This window comes from Gossypium raimondii, chromosome 4 (assembly GCF_025698545.1).
Source record: "Gossypium raimondii isolate GPD5lz chromosome 4, ASM2569854v1, whole genome shotgun sequence".
In the NCBI taxonomy this organism is placed as follows: domain Eukaryota; kingdom Viridiplantae; phylum Streptophyta; class Magnoliopsida; order Malvales; family Malvaceae; genus Gossypium; species Gossypium raimondii.
Window position 1 is genome coordinate 24,158,772 of NC_068568.1, and position 5,434 is coordinate 24,164,205.

Sequence of the window (5,434 nt, forward strand, 5' to 3'; positions counted from 1 at the left end):
CAATATAACAAAAATACACGAAAAGTATTGTGAAAAACTATATTAAAATTTGTATAAATTGATAAAACTATGAACACTAAACATAATTTTTTCTCTAAATTCAACATAAATTGTTTAATTGACAGTAAAATTGAGCTATAGGATTGAGGGCAATATTCAGTTTTACAATGGTAAAAAGAAGAGATAAAAAGTGTTTACGGACATCTAAACAAGGACAAGGAACAGCTAATTGGGTAGCTAGTTGCATTGTGTTTCCCACATTCAATTCTCATTTAAAATTTAACTTTACCAACAGATGCTGTAGAATATTCATACGAACCGTAAAATTTTATGGTGTAATGGGTATAATTCTGAACCAGGGTTCTTCAGTTTAAACAAAATGGGTGCGTGCCTTTATTCTTTTTAGTAATGAAAGATTAAAAGAGTGGTGGACAGTGCTTATCATTTTCCATTAACATAATGAGACCCACTTCCTTTGCCTTTTGATAATGGAAAAGAAAAGAGGAAACAAACAAATTGAAGATTGAGGGGTGGGCTTATCATATATGTGGAATCTCATTTCATAAAGTTAGTTGCCAAAGCACGCACTTATACACTGCAACCTGCATCTTGCTGACCTAACTTCTCACACTTCACCACCCCCCAACAGTTTTAACTTGGAATAATAACTTTTTTGACCCTCCAATTTTATAAAAAATGTCATTTAGCTTTTCATTTATTTTTTCACTTATTTTAGTCCTTGAACTTGTATTTTTTCTCAAATCGTCTTAAAACATTTCCATTCAAATTGGGATGATTTGACGAACAATGTAAGTTTAAAGACTAAAAAAGGCGAAAAATTAAATGAAGACTAAAATGATTTTTTGTAAAATTTAAAAGACCAAATAAGTCATTATATCTTTTAACTTTTACATGAACTAATTCAAGGTTCCTTGACGATGGACGACGTTTTTGTTTAGACATATAATAAGTGTTGTTTTCGGCACTTGTTTGTTCTCGAACATTGGTTAGGTAATGTACATTTCACATATTCTAAGTAACATTTGTTTTGAGTTTTTAACATTGGAATGACACTTACAAGGCAAGTTGCAGCCATAAACTTTCACTTCAAAATGGGTTCTTAAAATCATGTCAAATTTGCACATTCAACTAAAACATAATGAGATTATTATTCTTCTTTTAATTAAATTTAGTTTTTAATTTTTTAAAAACAAGTAGATTAGTTTTTAATAAAAAGAAGACTAAAAGATTAATTTTTAACATTATTGGTGTGACAACTTATATGAGAGTCAATGTGTACATTATACTAACATAATATTATTTGTCTTATATATCATGTCAATAAATAATTTAAAATTATAAAAATCAAAATCAAAACTAAAATATAAAAAATCATAAAATTTTAAAAAAATTAATATTAAGTACATATAAATTATCATGTTTAAAAGTTTTAGATTTTAATTAATATTATCATTAAAATAAATATTATTTTAATTCTTTTTCAAAAGATTGATAGAGTAAAGTTAATAGCTAAATTTGATAAAAGATAAGAGAAGGGACTAGAAACAAAGGTCAATGGGCAGACACGCACACTGTATTATTCTAATATATTGTAGTTATTTATTCTTTTTCCGTAGGGGAGAAGGCAAAAAGGGACTTATAAGTTTGACCCTGCAGCAACCAAACAAGTACTGTTGGCACTTTATGTGAAAATCAAAGTTCTCACTAAAGCCCTTCGATTTATTGCCTTTCTGCTTGAGATTAAATAAACAATGCCCACTTGCACGACATTTCAAGTGGTGAACAACTCAAGCTTCAGAACAAACAAATTTTAAGTACGATTGCAAGTTGTAGTGGAGATGTTTGATCACGTGGCTAATGCTTCTTCATGGCTTACGCACTAATCCCTAGACTCTAACATCCTCAATTAGAATTAGAGCACTTAATATTTTTAAATACAATAGGAAATGTTAATTAATGTGTTATGTTTGTTTTTCTTCGAGGAAAACAGCGTGATGGTTTTAGTTAAAAGTTTATATGTTAAAAGATAAAAGAAAAATTTGTAATTAGTACAATTTCAAATTTTAGTAAAATGCTATATTGAATGTATTATTTATTTCAATTAGTTAGTTTTAATTCTTAAACCAATAAGTATTATTAATAAGAGTGTTTGGGAGTTCGTGGATTTCTATCTGTTTGTTATTTGTTCAATTGTAATTTGATAAAATAATTATTAATTAAAAATAAAATGAATATTAAAAAGTGTTTGCATACTAATTCACTATAAGTAATAATTACAGGTAATGATTTATGTTAAATTCATTCACTAAGTTGTATCATCACTCATACTCCAAACTAGATTAATTTCCCTTTAAGACATTTCCCATAAAAGTTAAGATGTAAACTAATGGATACAAGTTAATTTACTTATAATTTTGCACTGACAAATGATAACTCTTGAAAAGAGTTATATTTTCTGTCTTTTGACCTAGCTAATTGTTAGTGCAAATTACAATTAGACTTGGAAGTGAAGAGTAAAAGATCTCGAGTGAAAGAGGAAGTCATCCTCTCGGTCAACACAGGATTGTGCTGTTGAAGTGTGGACCACTGAAAGCTGTTTTCCCGGTATTCTTCCGTTATTTCCTTAGTGCTGTCTTGTGAACTTATTTGGTTGTAAATGATGGTGATGATTTGGAATTATATTTTCCAATCGATGATTTAAATCTTATCGGGTTGGGGTTATTTTGATGACACTTAACTGTTTTAAGTTTCCACGGTATAAATCTAATTATTTTACTGCCCATTCAATTGTTTAAGTGCAATCCCTAGGAATAGTTGATGGCATATTATTCTTATTAAGTTGATTTAATGCGGGAAATGTTAGATTACTTAACTAATATTGGATGGCATGAGCAACATAAAGAAGAAATTACATAGATTATTGTAATAAGACCCTATATGTGAAGGGATAGTGACTTGAGGTTTTGCCCCTGAAAGGGGTAGGCCACTCTAGAAGACTTCCGCACAGTAAGTTAATCAAGATTTTGCCACGGCATTATTACCAGTAAGGTTGATTCTGAGTAATCCCAACCTTCCACATAAATATCGTAGACACTATACTTGATTCTCTGCCGAAATATCTTCGCCTTAGCATTCTTAGTTGATTATTTATTCATTTATATACTATTCACGCAATATTTCCCATGTTTACATTTCTATTATCACCTTTACCATAGCAATTGCAGTTATTTATCCATCATTGCATATTTACCTTAGTTTTTTCCATAACATTTCCTTCAATTATTTTACTATAGCATTAACTTGACCTTATTAAGATAACTTGACAAATTTTGGGCCTCAATTCAATCCTCGTGGGAACAATACTCACTTACCTCTTTATTACTTGAACCGACGTGTATACTTGAACAAAAATTGCACACCATTTTACACGTGACAAGTTTTTGGCACCATTGTTGGGGATCGACAGTTTGGTGAAATTTGGTTTGGTTATTTTACTTAGTAATTTTATTTAATTTAGTTTAATTTAATTTTTACAGGTTTGCCATCAGTGCATGAGAAGAGGCATTCCTGCTAACAAAAAATACTTTTTTGATCAAGAGATTGATAGAAGTTTGTGAAGAATGAGAAAGAATTGAGAAAAATGGCTGGAAACAAGAATAATCTCAATGGCAGTCCAAATGATCACAATGAGAATCCTCACCTGGGGCGTGTGGTGGATGATCGAGACAGGCCAATTAGAGAGCATATTGTCCTGATGCTAGATGACTTGAATCTAGGAATAGCCAGACCGACTATATAAGCTCAACAATTCGAGTTGAAACCGGTAATGTTCTAGATGTTACAAACTGTAAGGCAATTTGGTGGTTTACCCAATGAAGACCCACAACTACATTTAAGACTTTTTCTCGAATCCCGTGACTTATTCAAACAATATGGTGTTCCTGAAGACGCATTGAGACTTAAGCTATTCTCGTATTCCTTAATAGGTCGTGCCAAGGCATGGTTAAATGCTTTACCATCAGGAACAGTGGCATCATGGAATGACCTTTACTAGAGATTTTTGTTAATGTATAATCCTCCCACTATGAATGCCAATTTGAGAAATGATATTACATCCTTTTGGAAATTTGAAGATGAAACGCTATATGAAGCATGGGAGCGATTTAAGGAGTTAACTAGGAAATGTCCAATGCATGGATTCCAACACTGGACTCAAAAGTAGATGTTTTACAATGGGATAAATGCATATACATGAATGGTAGTTGATGCCTCAACAAATGGTACTTTGTTGGACAAGACACATAATGAAGCATACGAAATTTTGGAAAAAATTACCAATAATGATTACCGGTATCCAACTACACGAGTTGGGACGGGTAAGAGAGCTGTCGGTACCATTAAGCTCGATGCAATCGCTTCATTGATGGCCCATGTATATTCTCTAACTAATATAATTAAAACCATGAAACCTTTGCATACTGTGCAGGAAATAAAAGCAGTTGAATCATCATGTGTTTATTATGGTGAAAGTTACATGTTTGATGAATGTCCATCCAATCCAGTAGCAGTATACTATATGGGAAACTCTAATCAAAACAATAATCCATACTCTAGTACTTACAATTCGAGGTGGAGACAACAATCGAATTTTAGTTGGAATAATCAAAGTACAGGAAATTTTAATACTATCGCAAGGCATAATGTCAACAATGCGCCGCCAGGATATGTTCAATCAATTCCCCCAAAAAATAATTAGTATGGTTAGGCGTCATCATCTACTTTTGTGGAAGCTTTGTTAAAGGAGTATATGGCTAAGAATGATGTTGTGATCCAAAGTTAGGCTGCATCCCTTTGAGCCCTTGAGAATCAAGTGGGACAGATAGCCAATGCTTTGAACACGAGACCACATGAAGCATTACCCAATGACACCAAAAATTCGAGGACACAAGGAAAGGAGCAATGCAATGCTATTACTCTCAAAAGCAGGAATTAGCTAGATGATGTTCCAAATGTTATGACAGAAGAGGACGACTCAAGACGTGACCAGGTAAAGATCACAGAGCCATCTGAAAAACATACTGCATTTGAAAAGGGTAAGCATAGATATGATATGGCCGAACCAGATCAGGCTACACACTGAAATGTCATAGCAAAATAGTATCAACAACCTGAAGGACGACCATCGCTACCATTTCCTCAGCGATTTCATAAGTCTAGGTAAGATGTTCAGTTTAAAAGATTTTTAGATGTTTTGAAACTATTCCATATAAACTAATGGATACTAGTTAATTTACTTATAATTTTGCACTAACAAATGATAACTCTTGAAAATAGTTATATTTTCTGCCTTTCGACCTAGGTAATTGTTTGTACTTAGGTATATTTTGTTACATTTTAGGGCATTTTAATTAGC

At 32.1% G+C, this 5,434-nt stretch overlaps 1 non-coding gene across 1 annotated transcript; it reads right to left on the minus strand.

Moving 5' to 3' along the window:
- Window positions 1–4,114: 4,114 nt before the first annotated feature.
- On the minus strand, window positions 4,115–4,221 carry LOC128040662 (small nucleolar RNA R71). The gene has a single exon (XR_008195468.1). It is a non-coding gene; the product is annotated as a small nucleolar RNA R71 (small nucleolar RNA).
- Window positions 4,222–5,434: the final 1,213 nt, after the last annotated feature.